Source organism: Citrus sinensis, chromosome 3 (genome assembly GCF_022201045.2).
Source record: "Citrus sinensis cultivar Valencia sweet orange chromosome 3, DVS_A1.0, whole genome shotgun sequence".
NCBI lineage: Eukaryota > Viridiplantae > Streptophyta > Magnoliopsida > Sapindales > Rutaceae > Citrus > Citrus sinensis.
The window spans coordinates 18,363,584-18,382,211 of record NC_068558.1 but is presented as its reverse complement, the minus strand read 5'-3'; the positions used below and the strand labels follow the sequence as shown (position 1 = coordinate 18,382,211).

Below are 18,628 nucleotides of genomic sequence, written 5' to 3'. Positions count from 1 at the left end.
ATTCAACCATCTTCGACTCAAAAATTTAAAAATGTATATTTATAAAGGAGAAATTAGAAAGAAGAAGAAAAATGATTGTCAAAACTTAATAAAGAAAAAGAAAATGTCTGAATTTTTTTTTTCAAACAAAGAAGATGCGTTTCTAGAGTCACTACACTCCATATTCAGCCATCTTCAACACAAAAAGTTAGCCACGGTTAGTCTCTACAACAAAAAATTAGTAAAAATTTAACTAAGATTTCACAATTGTCGACTATTCCCTCCTCCCAACTAGAACGAAACATTGTCCTTAATGTTTTAAAGGAAAAAAATAGAGTGTAGAAGACATCACCTGGGTGGTGATACACAGAAGAAAATATTTACAAGCGGAGAGTTAAATCTATTTTGTACTTCTTACTGTGGCTACTGTTACCATCATTATTTGGAGACTCCAACACCAAGGTCCTGGGGTCTGGCTCTGGTTTATAAGCTTGTAATAGATCAAGTAGCTCATTAGCAGTGTAAGCATAAATAAAAAGTTTTTCCGCTGTAGAAGGAATGAAATAGTTTTTTATTGCATGGTTAAGAAATGCAATGAAGCCATCATAAAAGATATTGACATTTAACAAACCGATAAGTTTCTGGTGAATGTACAGAGAGGCCCAAGATGCTAATGTGATAAGTGCCTTTAGAGTTGCAAGATCTCTTGGTAGAAAAATAAAAGCATCAGCATGATTAAGCATTTCAGTTATTCTTTTTTGTATACCTGAGACGACCCATTCGGTGAGTCCGAAAAACTGCCCAAAGATTTTAAGGCTCTTGGGATGATGCCTAACACTTGGCTTCCTCTGAAAAAAGCAGATTCTGAGACCAATTTTGATAACCTTCGGTTACCTCCTCCATATACAAAGTGTAATTTTCTCTCTTTATGCTTCGACCAAGATCTATGGCTGCCTCAACAAACTCTTTATGTTTGCCATAATTAAATCCAGAAAGCACACAAATGTTCTTAAATTGTCTATTGGGAGTAGTTACCATTGAGATACTTTTCAAAAACAATTTGTGAGTGCTTGACAAAAAAATCATATTTAAGAATCTTGGTGACAGTGGGTCAAATAACGCGTAAAGTACATGGCTTGCGAGTAAAAAAGGAAACAGTAAAAAGAAAAAGAAATAATGATAAAATAAAATTATTAAAGACAATAATGAAAATGATAAAAACAACAGTGAAATAAAATAACAGTGAAGTAAAAGGGTATTTACAGGTAGTTGTGACTGTGGCTCACATCTTACTCTGGTTTTACGTCCAGAAACGGTTTGAATACCCTCTATGGGTCAAGGATAGGTTTCCTATCCAGTTTTCTTATAAACTGGCAACCATGGTCGTTTATAATCAGATTTCCGAGACTATATCGTGCATGCTTTTTCTGGAATAATGGCCATAACTAGAGAATGACTCCTTGTACATATCCACTGGGATGAGTTTCAAGAGACAAAAGGATATCATCCAATAACTCCTTATTCAAGTCATCCCTAATGAATTGAATCTTATCTTCCTTGTTATCAGACATCATTCCTAAAGAACATGGTTTTTTTTATCGCATCTCATTCTAGCACACTTATGACAAGCAACTGAAATTTTTCGAGCTCTTTGTTTTCTTGCATAATTTCCTTTACCATAACTAAGCATGTATGCAATAAATTTAAGAGGCAACTCACCTACCACTCGTATTTTTACCTCGATTAACCAACGGATGTCAGCATGTATGTTATTCCTCATCAGCAATCGCATGCGTAAGGACCGAGCTTTATAAATTGTAAGGAGAGCATTGTGAGAAAGTGAAGGGAATTGATTGTGAAGCTTTTTTAGAATCTCGTTCCTGTCTATACCTTCGCCTTAGAAGATCAGTTATTATGGGAAATTGAAGTAACCGACTTGATTATCACGGAGTACCGTTATCCGCCACTTCACCGCGGTAACAAACTAAAGCACACAAATAAAGAAAAATAAACTAAAACACATAAAGAAAATTACAATCGTCTTTTTATTAAATTTGCTCAAGCTCAAACTGGATGTTGTAGACACTTCTCTCAATGTCTCTGAGTTGGCTTTCTAAATCCTCAACATGCGATACTAACCCTGGTAGTTGCAGAGCCCAAATATGTTGTGTTTTACAAAATCAAATTTGCCTTTTGAGATGAGATTTTACATGTTGAAGTAGTCTAAGAATGTCCAGGAGGAACTGTTTAGCTATGGCACTCATGATTAACAATGATAAGAGAAAACTTAATGGTTAAACAAACACACTTATGCAAAAATAATTTCAATTAGCAAAAGAATAGTAAAAAGAAAGAAAAAAATCAAATCACCGAAAAGAAAGAAAAAACTCTATTCAAATTTGGTGGGTCACTCAAAGTTATTTCGGTATCCTCTCCATGTGGTTGGTACTCTAGATATGGCTTTAGTCTTTGACCATTAACTTTAAACGTGACACCATTCTTTGGGTCCTTAATTTCAATTGCCCCATGTAGAAAAACAATGTGAATAATAAAAGGGATATACCATCAAGAGCGTAACTTACCTGGGAATAAGTGCAAGCGAGAATTGAATAAAAGTACTTTCTGACCTAGGGTGAAAGATTTTCTCATAATTTGCTTGTCATTGAAGACTTTCATTCGTTGGTTGTAAATCTTGGCATTTTCGTATGCGTCATTGCGAATTTTTTCAAGTTCTGCCAGTTGTAATCTTTTTTCTGAGCTAGCTTGCTGCATGTCAAAGTTAAATTTCTTGATGGCCCAGTATGCACGATGCTCGAGTTCCACAAGTAGGTGGTAAGCTTTTCCATACACTAGCTTGTAGGGTGACATCCCAATCGGGGTCTTGAAAGCTATTCGATATGCCCATAATGCATCATCGAGTCTTAATGACCAATCTTTTCTATCCGGCCTCACCGTCTTTTCTAATATGTGCTTTATTTCTCAATTTGAGATCTCAACTTGGCCACTGATTTGCTGATGATATGGGATCGCTACTTTGTGAGTGATAGAATACTTTGTCAAAAGAGCTTTGAATGCTTTGTTACAAAAGTGGGCACCACCATCACTGAGTATTGCTCGAGGGAATCCAAAGCGTGAAACAATGTTGCTTTTCAAAAATCCTATCACCACCTTGTGATCATTGGTTTTACATGGAATTGCTTCTACCCATTTCGATACATAGTCAACAGCAACCAATATGTATTGATGGCCAAAAGAAGGAGGAAAATGTCTCATGAAGTCGATACCCCATACATAAAAAATCTCAACCACTAAAATTGGATTTAGTGGCATCATATTCCTTCATGTAATGCTCCCCATTTGTTGAGACCTATCACATGAAGAGAAAAAGGTGTAAGCATATCGAAATATAGTTGGCCAACAAAAATCACATTGTAAAACTTTTGTAGCTGTTTTCTTATCACTGAAATGGCCTCCACAAGCTTGTTCATGGCAGAATGAAATAATATTCTGAATTTCACTTTCTGGGACACATTGTCTAACAATTTGATCTGCACAATACTTGAATAGATAAGAGTCATCCCAAAAGAAATTCTTTATTTCCACAAAAAATTTGGTTTTGTCCTGTTTAGTCCAATGCTCTGGAAGTTGACCTATAACAAGATAATTCACGATGTCAGCATACCATGGTAATACTTCCACACTTATCAATTGTTCATCTGGAAATGACTCATTCAATCATCCATAAATACTTCAAGAAATCGTTCAACCATATCAAAAAAAATGCTTAACATGCATCGTTGAAATGTAGCAGGTGCATTATATAATCCAAATGGCATTCTCCTATACGCAAATGTGCCAAAAGGGAAAGTGAAAGTGATATTCTCTTGATCTTTTGGTACTATGGGGATCTGATTGTATCCTTAGTAGCCATCTAGAAAACAATAGAATTCATGGCCTGCTAATCTAGCAAGCATTTGATCGATAAATGGTAAGGGAAAATAGTCTTTACGTGTGACAGAATTCAACTTTCTATAATCAATGCATACACGTCATCATGTAGTCACTCTAGTGTGTATCAATTCATTATCAGCATTAGTAACTACTATGACTCCTGGCTTTTTAGGTACAACTTACACAAGACTGACCCATGAACTATCAGAAATTGGGTAAATGATACATGCATCTAATAGCTTAAGGATTTCAGTTCTAATAACTTCTTTCATGTTAGGATTTAACCGACGTTGCATTTCCCTAGTAGGTTTAGCATTTTCATTAAGGTGAATGTAATGCATGCAGTCTACTGGATTTATACCTTTTATGTCTGCTATGGTCCATCCTAATGCTCCTTTGTGCTCTTTTAAAACATCCAACAACTTACCTTTTTGTTCGTTGTTTAGGGATGATGAGATGATTACCGGCATAGTACTTTTTTCTCCCAAAAATGCATATTCCAGAGTGTTGGGTAATGGTTTGAACTCGAGTTTCGGTGGTGATTTTGATGATGGGATGAGTTTCTTCTCTGATGGTAGTAGTGGTTCAACTCTTGACTTCCATTTATTAGTGTCCATGGATGGTGCTGAGTCAAGCAGAGCATTAACCTTATCAACCTATATGTCAATATCAAAATTCAAACCAAAGTAAGTTAAGCGTGTTTGTAAAGGGTCATCACTAAGGTTTGAAAGAAAAGTATTATCAACTAATGTTTCTATTAAATCCACATCAACAATTCCATCATCTGCATTGTGAGGTTGTTTGGCAATGTTGAAGATGTTTAGCTCCATAGTCATTTTGCCAAAGGACAACTGCATTTTTCCAGTTCTGCATTAAATGTGAGCATCGGCAGTTACCAAGAAAGGTCGGCCTAGGATAATGGGGATGTGCTTCCTTGAATCCTAGATTGGTTGAGTGTCAATTACAATGAAATCAACAGGAAAATAAAACTTGTCTACTATTGTGCAAATTTTAATGTACTCGCAAGCGCACAAATCTATTGTAGTATAGACTAATGGTGACGAGTGTCGATCCCACGAGGAGGTGGATTTTAATTATATATAGAATTAATTTTGTCAATGGGTAGTTGGATTTATGGTGGAAATGATTTGGAATATGCTAATACTTAAATTAAAATGGCGAGAATAAATTCTAAAATTGGAATTGCAATTGAGAGAATAAATTGAAGAGAAAATCTATTAAATTGACGTACTTGGGTATCTGGATCCGTATCAACATGCATCATGGGCTAAATAATCCGTATTAATGCCAATTAAATCATGAGGGGGGAATCCACACCTCATGAACCACGCTCTAATCAATATGGTGCTAAGGGCTTATCGTGCCAAATAATAATAACCTTATACTAGAGAGCCGGTGTAACCAAGGCGGTATCTAGACAAGACTATTATTATTTGTCGACGAGAAGTCAAAACATCCACAAAAATTAGAGGGGAAGAGAAAATAAATTTACCAAATTAAGCCCATGACACATGTTGAGACTTCACCTTCAACCCAAGCTTGAAAGAAAATTAGCCACTCATAGTTGAACTAGGGGCAAAATGGGAATTTATTAAAATACGAAGAAAATACAAGATGAGAGGGAATTACAGAAAATGGATCCCAAAAATGGATTCAGAGATATCAAATTAGGGGGGAGAGGCCCCCTTTTTATAGATACATGGAGTAAATCATGGCCATCGGATTAAAAACAGTTTGGACGCTCAGGATTGCGTCACGTCATTAGTCAACAGTCCACGGTTTGACCACGCGGATGAACAGTAACACGGTTTGACCCGACTTTGAACAGTAACGCGGTTTGACCCGGATGAACAGTGGTTTGGTTGAAAATAATCCTGTGTGATGCATGCACCGTACGCGAGATTTTTCGTCCACTGATATGCTGCCACGTCACCATCAACAGTACATAAGAATTTTAGTCCAACAAGATCGTGACACCTCATCAGTCAATGCCACATCATCGGTCAATGCCACGTCATCATCCGTCTATGTGAACAGTAACGTATACAGTACCGTACACGTGAATAGTACCGTACATGTGAATAGTGCCATTTTTCCTTTTATGCTCCTCCTAAGGTTTTTGACCGTCCTGAGTTCAAAAGTGATGTCCGTTTTGCCGTCTGATTTCTCCTTTATTGTGAAATGACTATAATGCCCCTAAAATACATAAAATACTTAATTAAAATAAAACACATGTAATTAAATCACAAGAAGGTTAAATACATAAAAGTAAGGGTTGTTAGTAAGACTTGAAATGTAAAATGACGGTTTTCTCCTTTATAAATATGCATTTTCTAACACTCAGCATCTACCTGGATAAGCACGTCCTCCACAATACCACAAAGTATTTTTATGGATCGATTTGCAAGCTGTAACACCACTGGAGTTTGGTGTAATTCTCCCAGTCCAAGTTTCACGAAAACTTAGTAAGGCAACAGATTTACACTAGCTCTTAAATCCAACAAAGCATTCTCAATTGTGTGGTTCTCTAGACTACATGAGATAGTGGGGGAGCCTAGGTCTTTGCATTTTAGAAGAATTTTGTGTTGGACATGAATATTTCTCTTTTTAGTACAAAGATTTTTAAGAAACTTGGCATAAGATGAAACTTGTTTTATAACAGCAAGTAAGGGATGTTAACACTTACCTGTTTGATGATTTCAAAAATCTCACATGTAGACTTTCTTTTCTTTCCTTTAGCTAACCTTTGAGGAAATGGAGCTTTAGAAACATATTCTCGTGGATCGGTTTCCTCATTCTCCTCTGATGGTGAGTGCTCAATTTTCACAAGTACAATTTGACTCGTTTTTGTCACCGGCATCTCCACTTTGTTGTTGACATCTTTCCATTTTCGCAAGGTCATAACGACTTTAACCTCTCCATGCTGTTGTGGTGAACTGATACTTGCTTTATGTACTTTTTTAGGATTAGGCATTTGTTGACTTGGAAATTTGTCTTTCTCAACAATCATTGCTAAAGTTTGAACTGAAGAAGCAAGTTGTCCCTCCATCTTCTCGAGACTTGAAACTGATTGGGCTTGTGAGTTGAAGCCTGCTCTCATCTCATTTCGTAGGTCATCAATGGTGCGGTTCTGTTGCTCAATCGTGGAGTGAGTAACATTCCTGAAATTCTGGAATGTATTCTCCCATGGTCTAGGTTGAGAGTGGTTCTGGTTCTGATTGTATAGTCTAAATAGTGGCTGAAAGGCTTAAGGAATTTGAGGAATTGGTTGCATTGGTGGAGCTGGAGCTGTTGGTACATTCTGTTGGAATCCTTGAGACCATGAAAATTGAGGTGGTCTCTCCATCCAAGGTTATATGTGTTGGAGTATGGGTTGTAATTTGATGGTTTGCTCATTACACCTATGGCATTGGCTTGATCTGAGTATGAGTCATGGTCATGTTGTTCTGTTAATTTAGCAGTCGTTAACGATGTTATTTGTTGAGAGAGACCTTCAACCATCTCCTTGACTTCTTTGATTCCCGAAGTTGATGTTGTGCAAATTTTAATGTACTCGCAAGCGCACGAATCTATTGTAGTATAGATCAATGGTGACGAGTGTCGATCCCACGAGGAGGTGGATTTTAATTATATGTAGAATTAATTTTGTAAATGGGTGGTTGGAATTGTGGTGGAAGTGATTTAAATTATCCTAAAATTGGAATTGAAATGGCGATAATAAATTCTAAAATTGGAATTGCAATGGCGAGAATAAATTGAAGCAAAATATATTGAAATAACGTACTTGGGTATCTGGATCCGTATCAACATGCATCATGGGCTAAATAATCCGTATTAATGCCAATTAAATCATGAGGGGGGAATCCACACCTCATGAACTACGCTCTAATCAATATGGTGCTAAGGGCTTATCGTGCCAAATAATAATATCCTTGTACTAGAGGGCCAGTGAAACCAAGGCGGTACTAGACAAGAATATTATTATTTGTCGATGAGAAGTCAACATCCACAAAAACTAGAGGGGAAGAGAAAATAAATTTACCAAATTAAGCCCATGACACATGTTGAGACTTGACCTTCAACCCAAGCTTGAAAGAAAATTAGCCACTCATAATTGAACTAGGGGCAAAATGGAAATTTATTAAAATACGAAGAAAATACAAGATGGAGAAGGAATTACAGAAAATGGATCCCAAAAATGGATCCCAAAAATGGATTCAGAGATATGAAATTAGGGGGGGAAGGCCCTCTTTTTATAGATACATGGAGTAAATCATGGCCATTGGATTAAAAACAGTTTGGACGCTCAGGATTACGCCACGTCATCAGTCAACAGTACGCGGTTTGACCACGCGGATGAACAGTAACACGGTTTGACCCGGATGAACAGTAATGCGGTTTGGTTGAAAATAATCCTGTGTGATGCATGTACTGTACGCGAGATTTTTCGTCCACTGATATGCTGCCACGTCACCATCAACAGTACATAAGAATTTTAGCCCAACAGGATCGTGACACCTCATCAGTCAATGCCACATCATCGGTCAATGTCACGTCATCGATCCGTCTATGTGAACAGTGTCGTGAAAAGTAACGTAGACAGTACCGTACACCTGAATAGTACGGTACATGTGAATAGTGCCAATTTTCTTTTTATGCTCCTCTTAAGGTTTTCGACCGTCCTGAGTTCAAAAGTGATATCTGTTTTGCCGTCTGATCTCTCCTTTATTGTGAAATGACTATAATGCTCCTAAAATACATAAAATACTTAATTAAAATAAAACATATGTAATTAAATCACAAGAAGGTTAAATACATAAAAGTAAAGGTTGTTAGTAAGACTTGAAATGTAAAATGACGGTCTTCTCCTTTATAAATATGCATTTTCTAACACTCAACACACCCCCCAACCAGCTTATTACTAGTCCCTAGCAAATAAAGCGAAAACAAAATTAAAATTCAAAATAATTTTTTTTTAATAAAAACACTCGTATTTATTCCATCAGATTAATGATAGCAATCAAATAAAAGTATAAGCATTATCTCCAGTCTAAAGCAACATCACACCCACATCAACCATCCACATGAATCAGCCTAGTAGACTTTGTTATAGCTACTTTCAAGAATGACATGTCAAACCCCAAAATCTCACTGGAAGTAGTGACACTCTCACAAAGAAATTAAAACCAATAAAAATAGTCACTCCAATGAATGGTAATTGAGAGAGAAAATAATAAAGAAGTGATATCACATGCTCTCACCAAGATGAAATAAATATGCCCTCAGCTTAGAAATAATACGATCTCAAGTCAAATAAAAATGCTAGTCAACCCAATTTATTTATCTTTTTTTTTTTCTTTTATTTATTTATTTATTTTTATTATGCACCACTACATCTTTTTAGCCCATATAACTAGCTTCTACTTCAAACTATAGTTCCCTAAAATCAAGATGGACTTTTATTAGGACGTAACGTAGGCTAGGGATATGGCTAACAAAGAAGGGAAATAAGGAAAATAAAGTGTATGTTTGAGAAAAATGCAGAGAATTTTTTTTTTTGAAAGTTGCAAGGTGGATTTCACCTATTATTTTTATTTTTTTATTTTTTATTTTTCTTTTGAAACAACAATTTTTGTTTTGTTGTTGTTTTTTTTTGCTTTTATTTGGCATAACTTCACTGAACAAAAATACTTATTTATATTTTTCTCAAACATAAATAGGTGATGAAACTTATAAGACATTGGGTAATACTCCAAATCGGAGTGGGTCAAGATAAGTTAAACAAATAAAAGGTTTTTTTTTTTAAAGGCTCAAAATGGTTAACTATGGATATTTCACAAAAGGGATGGCTAGAAAGGCTCAAACGGGACAAAGATGGCCTTTCCATTGTTTTTCAGGGTTCTAAATAATCATCAATATCTACTAGTTAGATGGACCTCCCAATGTAGCAACACACTTTTTTTTTTAATTTTACAATTTTTTTTAAGGGTTAACTCAAAAGAAATCTAGAGATAGTGTGTACAATAATAAACTGTTAAGCTGTATAAAGAATGGGCAAAAGGGTTACTTTCCAAGAAAAATGATAGGCTCAAAAACTCACTTGGTACTTATTATGACATGTTCATTCCTTCAAGCAACTCATATTTATCTCCGACATCAACATGTAGAGTAGCAAACATAATGTAACATCACTTAAGACCAAGGATAATATAAATACTAAAATTTGAAATTAATCATGTCATCCAATGTTAAAACAAATCACACAATTTTTTTTTTAAAACAACATTCTACCCCCCAACCTATTCTAAACAAGAAAGGAAAATATGCATGCAGAAATGTGAAAATGATGCAGAAAAACTAATTAGAAAAGTTACACTTAAAATGATGGAAAAACAAAATGATTTTTTTTTATAAAGAAGATGCGTTTCTAGAGGAACTACACTCCATATTCAGCCATCTTCGACTCACAAGTTGGAAAATGTATATTTATAGAGGAGAAATTAAAAAGAAGAAAAATAAATATAAAAACATAATAAAGAAAAAGAAAATGTCTGAAATTTTTTTTAGTTTTTTAATTTTTTTTTAACGATGAAGATGCGTTTCTAGAGTCACTACACTCCATATTCAGCCATCTTCAACACAAAAAGTTAGCAACAGTTAGTTTCTACAACAAAAATTAGTAAAAACTTAACCAAAATTTCACAATTGTCGACTATTCCCTCTCCCCAACCAGAACGAAACATTGTCCTCAATGTTTGAAAGGAAAGAAGTAGAGTTTAGAAGACATCACCTGGGTGGTGCAACACAGAAAACAATATTTACAAGCGGAGAGTTAAATCTAATTTATACTTCTTACTGCGGCTACTGTTACCATCATTATTTGGGCACTCCAACATAAAGGTCCAGGGGTCTGGCTCCGGTTTATAAGCTTGTAACATATCAAGTAGCTCATTAGCAGTGTGAGCACAAATAAAAAGTTTTTTCACATTAGAAGGAATGAAATAGTTTTTTATTGCATGGTTAAGAAATGCGATAAAGCCATCATAAAAGTTATTGACATTTAACAAACCGATGGGTTTTTGGTGGATGTGCAGATGAGCCCAAGATGCTAGCGTGATAAGTGCCTCTAGTGTTGCAAGATCTCCTGGAAGGAAAATAAAAGAATCAGCATGATTAAGCATTTCAGTTATTCTTTCTTGCATACCTGAAACGACTAACTCTTCTCTAGTTGATGAGTCAGACGAACTGCCCAATGGTTTTAAGACTCTTGGGATAATGCCTAACACTTGACTTCCTTTGATAAAAACTGCTTCTGAGACCATTTTTGATAACCCTCGGTTGCCTCCTCCATACACCAAGTGTAATTTTCTCTATGCTATACTTCGACCAAGATCGATGGCTGCCTCAACGAACTCTTTATGTTTGCCATATGTAAATCCAGAAAGCACACAAATGTTCTTGAATTGTCTATTGGGAGTAGCTGCCATTGTGATACTTCTCAAAAATAATTTGTGAGTGCTTGACAAAAAAGAAATCACATTTAAGAATCTTGGTGACAGTGGATTACAGTTGTGTATGAGGTAATATGTCAGTGTCAAATAACGCGTAAAGCACATGGCTCGAGAGTCAAAAAGGAAACAGTAAAAAGGAAAAAGCAAACAGTAATAAAATTATTAAAGACAATAATGCACACAATAAAAAAATAGTGAAATAAAATAATAGTAAAGTGAAAGGATATTTACAGGTAGTTGCGATTGTGGCTCACATTTTTCTCTGGTTTTACGTCCAGAAACGGCTTGAACGCCCTCTATGGGTCGAGGATAGGCTTCCTATCCAGTTTTCTTATAAACTGGCAAACAAGGTCGTTTATAGTCAGATTCCTGAGACTATATCGTGCATGCTCTTTCTGGAATAATGGTCATAACTGGAGAATCGCTCCTTGCACATATCCACTGGGATGCGTTTCAAGAGACAAAAGGATATCATCCAATGACTCCTTATTCAAGCCATCCCTAATGAATTGAATCTTATCTTCCCTGTTATCAGACATCATTCCTAAAGAACATGGGTTTTTATTGCAACTCATTCTGGCACACTTATGACAAGCAACAGAAATTCTTCGAGCTCGTCGTTTTCTTGCATAATTTCCTTTACCACAACCAGGCATGTATGTAATAAATTTTGGAGGTAACTCACCTGCCGATCGTACTTTCGCTTCGATTAACCAACGAATGTCAGCAGGTATGTTATTCCTCATGAGTAATCGCATGCGTTCGGACCGAGCTTTATAAATCGTAAAGAGGGCATTCTGAGGAAGTAAAGGGAATCGCTTGTGAAGCTTCGCTAGAATCTTGTTTCTGTCCATACCTTCACCTCAGAATATCAGTTATTATGGGAAACTGAAGTAACCGACTTGATTGTCACGGAGTACCGTTATCCGCCACTTCACCGAGGTAACAAACTAAAGCACACAAACAGAAAAACAAATTAAAACACACAAAGAAAATTAAAATCGTCCTCTTATTGAATTTACCTCAAGCTCTAACTGGATGTCGTAAACACTTCTTTCAATGTCTCGGAGTTGGCGTTCTAAACCCTTAACATAGGCTACTAACTCTGGTGGTTGTAGAGCCCAAATGCGATGTGTTTTACAAAATTGAATCTGCCTTTTGAGATGAGTTTTGATACGTTGAAGTGGTTTAAGAATGTTCAGGAGGGACGGTCTAAGTAATGTACTCATGATTAAAAATGATAAAAGAAAACTTAATAGTTAAACAAACACATTTATGCAAAAATAATTTCAATTAGCAGAAGAATAATATAAAGAAAGAAAAAAAATCAAATCAACGAAAAGAAAAAAAAATCAATTCAAATCTGGTGGGTCACTCAAATTTATTTCAGTGTCTTCTCCATGTGGTTGGTACTCTAGATATGACTTTAATCTTTGACCATTAACTTTAAACGTGACACCGTTCTTTGGGTCCTTAATTTCAATTATCCCATGTGGAAAAACAGTATGAACAATAAATGGGCCAGACCAACGAGAGCGTAACTTACCTGGGAATAGGTGCAAGCGAGAATTGAATAAAAGCACTTTCTGACCTAGGGTGAAAGATTTTCTCATAATTTGCTTGTCATTGAAGACTTTCATTCGTTGGTTGTAAATCTTGGCATTTTCGTATGCGTCATTGCGAATTTCTTCAAGTTCTGCCAGTTGTAATCTTCTTTCTGAGCTGGCTTGCTGCATGTCAAAGTTGAATTTCTTGATAGCCCAATACGCACAATGCTCGAGTTCCACAAGTAGGTGGCAAGCTTTTCCATACACTAGCCTGTAGGGTGACATCCCAATCGGGGTCTTGAAAGCCGTTCTATATGCCCATAATGCATCATCAAGTCTTAATGACCAATCTTTTCTGTCCGGCCTCACCGTCTTTTCTAATATGTGCTTTATTTCTCGATTGGAGATCTCAACTTGGCCACTGGTTTGCGGATGATACGGGGTCGCCACTTTGTGTGTGATTGAATACTTTGTCAAAAGAGCTTTGAATGCTTTGTTACAAAAGTGGGCACCACCATCACTGATTATTGCTCGAGGGAATCCAAAGCGTGAAACAATGTTGCTTTTTAAAAATCCTATCACCACCTTGTGATCATTGGTTCTACATGAAATTGCTTCTACCCATTTTGATACATAGTCAACAGCAACCAATATATATTGATTGCCAAAAGAAGGGGGAAAGGTTCCCATAAAGTCGATACCCCATACGTCAAAAATCTCAACCACTAAAATTGGATTTAGTGGCATCATGTTCCTTCGTGTAATGCTCCCCATTCGTTGACACCTATCACATGAAGAACAAAAAGTGTAAGCATCTCGAAATATAGTTGGCCAATAGAAACCACATTGTAAAACTTTAGTTGCTGTTTTCTTAGCACTGAAATGGCCTCCACAAGCTTGTTCATGGCAGAATGAAAGAATATTCTAAATTTCATTTTCTGGGACACATCGTCTAACAATTTGATCCGCACAATACTTGAACAAATACGGGTCATCCCAAAAGAAATTCTTTATCTCTGTAAAGAATTTAGCCTTATCTTGCTTGGTCCAATGCTCTGGAAGTTTACCTGTAACAAGATAATTAACTATATCAGCATACCAAGGTAATACTTCCACACTCATTAATTGTTCGTCTGGAAATGACTCATTCAATATTAATGGCTCTGTAATTGTGTCAAAATGAAGACGAGAGAGGTGGTCCGCCACAACATTTTCTGTCCCTTTCTTATCTTTGAATTCCAAGTCAAATTCCTACAAAAGTAACACCCAACGAATTAGTCTAGCTTTTGCATCTTTCTTTGTGAGAAGATATTTAAGAGCAGCATGATCTGTGAACACGATTATTTTACGACCAATGAGATAAGATCGAAATTTCTCTAATGCAAACACTACTGCTAGCATTTCTTTTTCAGTAGTTGAATAGTTCAACTATGCATCATTCAATGTCATACTAGCAAAGTAAATAACGTGGGGAATTCGATCAACTCTTTGTCCTAATACTGCTCGTACAGCATAGTCAGATGCATCACACATGAGCTCAAATGGTAAACTCTAGTTTGGGGGCTGAATGATGGGTGATGATGTCAACTACTGCTTTAGTTTTTCAAATGCCATAAGACATGAATCATCAAAGATAAAAGGTACATCCTTAGCAAGTAGATTGCATAAGGGTCTAGAAACTTTGCTAAAATTTTTAATGAAACGTCTATAGAAACCAGCATGCCCAAGGAAAGATCTTACTTCTCTGACTGTTTTAGGTGGAGGAAGATTAGAAATGAGATCCACCTTGGCTTTGTCAACCTCAATACCTTTGCTTGAAATGATGTGACCGAGAACAATACCTTGTTTTACCATAAAATGGCACTTCTCCCAATTTAAGACCAAGTTCTTCTGGATACATCTCTGCAGAACTAGTGTTAAATGATGTAAACATTGATCAAACGAATCACCAAAGACAGAAAAGTCATCCATAAAGACTTCAAGGAATCGTTCAACCATATCAGAAAAAATGCTCAACATGCATTGTTGAAATGTAGCAGGTGCATTACATAATCCAAATGGCATTCTCCTATATGCAAATGTGCCAAAAGGACAAGTGAAAGTAGTTTTCTCTTGATCTTTTGGTGCTATGGGAATCTGATTATATCCTGAGTAGCCATCTAGAAAGCAATAAAATTCATGGCCTGCTAATCTATCAAGCATTTGATCAATAAATGGTAAAGGAAAATGGTCTTTACGTGTGACAGATTTCAATTTTCTATAATCAATGCATACACGCCATCCTGTAGTTACCCTAGTTGGTATCAATTCATTATCAGCATTGGTAACTACTGTGACTCCTGACTTTTTGGGGACAACTTGCACAGGACTGACCCTTGAACTATCAGAAATTGGGTAAATGATACCTGCGTCTAATAGTTTAAGGACTTCAGTTCTAACAACTTCTTTCATATTAGGATTTAATCGACGTTGCATTTCCCTAGTAGATTTAGCATTTTCATCAAGATGAATGTAATGCATGCAGTCTACTGGATTTATACTTTTTATGTCTGCTATGATCCATCATAATGCTCCTTTATGCTCTTTTAAAACATACAACAACTTACCCTTTTTTTTCATCGTTGAGGGATGATGAGATGATTACCGGTAGAGTGCTTTCTTCTCCCAAAAATGCATATTCCAAAGTGTTGGGCAATGGTTTGAGCTCGAGTTTCGGTGGTGATTCTGATGATGGGATGAGTTTCTTCTCTGATGGTGCTAGTTGTTTAACTCTTGACTTGCATTTATTAGTGTCCATGGATGGTGCTGAGTCAAGTAGGGCGTTGACCTCATCGACCGATCTGTCAATATCAAAATCCAAACCAACGTGAGTTAAACATGTTTGTAAAGGATCATCACTAAGGTTTGAAAGAAAAGTGTCATCAACTAATGCTTCAATTAAATCCACATCAACAATTCCATCATCTGCACTGTGAGGTTGTTTGGCAATGTTGAAAATGTTTAGCTCCATAGTCATGTTGCCGAAGGACAACTGCATATTTTCGGTCCTACATTGAATGTGAGCATCCGCAGTTGCCAAGAAAGGTCGCCTTAGAATAATGGGGATGTGCTTCCTTGAGTCCTGTATTGGTTGAGTGTCAATTACAATGAAATCAACAGGAAAATAAAACTTGTCTACCTGGATAAGCACGTCCTCCACAATACCACGAGATATTTTTGTGGACCGATCTGCAAGCTGTAACACCACTGGAGTTGGGTGTAATTCTCCTAGTCCAAGTTTCATAAATATTGAATAAGGCAACAAATTTACACTAGCTCCTAAATCCAACAAAGCATTCTCAATTGTGTAGTTCCCTATGCTACACGAGATAGTGGGGGAGCCTGGGTTTTTCTATTTTAAAGAAATTTTATGTTGGAGTATAGAACTAACGTTTTCTGTTAAAAATGCCTTCTTTTGAACATGCATATTTCTCTTTTTAGTACAAAAGTCTTTAAGAAACTTGGCATAAGATGGAACTTGTTTTATAGCATCAAGTAAAGGGATGTTAACACTTACCTGTTTGAAGATTTCAAGAATCTCACATGTGGATTTTCCTTTTTTTTCCTTTAGCTAACCTCTGAGGAAATGGAGCTTTCAGAACATATTCTCGTGGGTTGGTTTCTTCTTTCTCCTCCGGTGATGAGTCCTCAACACTCACAGGTACAATTTGATTTTCTTTTGTCACCGGCATCTCCACTTTGTTGTCGACTTCTTTTCCTTTTTGCAGGGTCATGACTGCTTTGACCTCTCCATGCTGTTGTGGTGAACTAGTAGTTGCTTCATGCACTCCTTTAGGATTAGGCACTAGTTGACTTGGAAATTTACCTTTTTCAACAGTCATTGCCAAGGTCTGAACTGAAGAAGCAAGTTGTCCCACCATCTTCTCGAGGCTTGAAACTGATTGGGCTTGTGAATTGAAGCCCGCTCTCAACTCATTTCGTAGTCCATCAATGGTGTGGTTCTGTTGCTCAATCGTGGAGTGAGTAACATTCTTGAAATTCTGCAATGCATCCTCCCATGGTCTGGGTTGAGAGTAGTTCTGGTTTTGATTGTATGGTCTAAATGGGGGCTGAGAGGCTTGAGGATTTTGAGGAATTGGTGGAGCTGGAGTTGCTGGTCCATTCTGTTGGAATCCTTGAGACCATGAAAAATTGGGGTGGTCTCTCCATCCAGGGTTATATGTGTTGGAGTATGGGTTGTAATTTGATGGCTTTCTCATTACACCTATGGCATTGGCTTGATCAGAGTATGAGTCAGGGTCATGTGGTTCTGTTGATTTAGCAATCGATAACAATGCTATTTGTCGAGCAAGACCTTCAACCATCTCCTTGACTTCTTTGATTCCCGAAGTTGACTCGCCAATGTGAACCTCATTTACTCCCTTAATTCTTCTAGTATTCCTGAATGATCGACTCCGTTGTTGGGAATTATCCGCTTGTCGCTGGAAGAATTCCCAAATCTCTGATGCACTTTTTGACATTAGCTCTCCTCCACTTATTGCCATTAGCCATTCTTGCACATTTGGTAGTAATCCCTCCAAAAAGTATTGGCATTGGTGCCATTTCTCGTACCCATGATGTGGACACTTCAAGAGTAGCCCATTGAATCGCTCCCAAGTTTCGAAAAATTGCTCGTCTTCTCTCTGAGTAAACTCTGAGATTTCCCTGCGAATAGCATTGGTTTTATGCACTGGGAAATATTTATTCAAAAATTTCGTTACCATTTGTTCCCATGATGAAATGCTATTGGCAGGCAATGTATTAAGCCATGAATGAGCTCTATCCTTTAAAGAAAATGAGAATAATATGAGTTTAACATCATCGTTTGAAAAATTTTCATATTTAAAAGTTTGACAAATGGCATGAAAATCATTCAGATAATTATATGGGTCCTCATTTTCTAGACCATAAAATGTGGAAAGACAATTTAGCACACTAGGTTTTAATTCAAAGCTCCTAGCAGCTACATTTGGGTATCTTATACATGATGTGCTCAAATTTGCTAAAGGACTGAAATAATCCTTAAATGGCCTCTCCTGTGGTTGCAAATCCATTTTATTTTTTACTTGTTTGTGTGTGCGAAGTGTTTTCTCAAGTTCAAGGTCTATAGGTTCAAGATTGGATAATAATGACCTTCGACCATGCATGCAAAATAAATAAAATAAAAAATAAAGATGGGAACAAAATAAATAAAAATAAAGAAGAGGGAGAAATTACGATACTAACCTTATTGCGCTATTAAAACCTTTCTATAAAAATACACAAAAACAAATACGTGAAATAAATTAACTAAAAATAAATTAATAAGATAAACAAAAAAAATTACAAAGAAAAATAAATTGAAAATTAAATTATAGAATTTTAAAGAAGTGAGAAAAAAAAAGAAATACTAACCTTTAAATGTAGATTCACTTTTTTTTCTTTTTTTTTAAATAAAAAAATACAAGAAAACAATTAAATGGAAATATTCACAAAAATTAATTCTATGAATTAAAATTACTTACCTCCCCGGCAACGGCGCCAAAAACTTGTTGTGCAAATTTTAATGTACTCGCAAGCGCACGAATCTATTGTAGTATA

At 36.3% G+C, this 18,628-nt stretch overlaps 1 non-coding gene across 1 annotated transcript; it reads left to right on the top strand.

Annotated features, from left to right (window-relative positions):
- Positions 1–17,617: 17,617 nt before the first annotated feature.
- On the top strand, positions 17,618–17,721 carry LOC127901681 (small nucleolar RNA R71). Its single transcript, XR_008053925.1, has one exon. It is a non-coding gene; the product is annotated as a small nucleolar RNA R71 (small nucleolar RNA).
- The last annotated feature ends 907 nt before the right edge of the window (positions 17,722–18,628 follow it).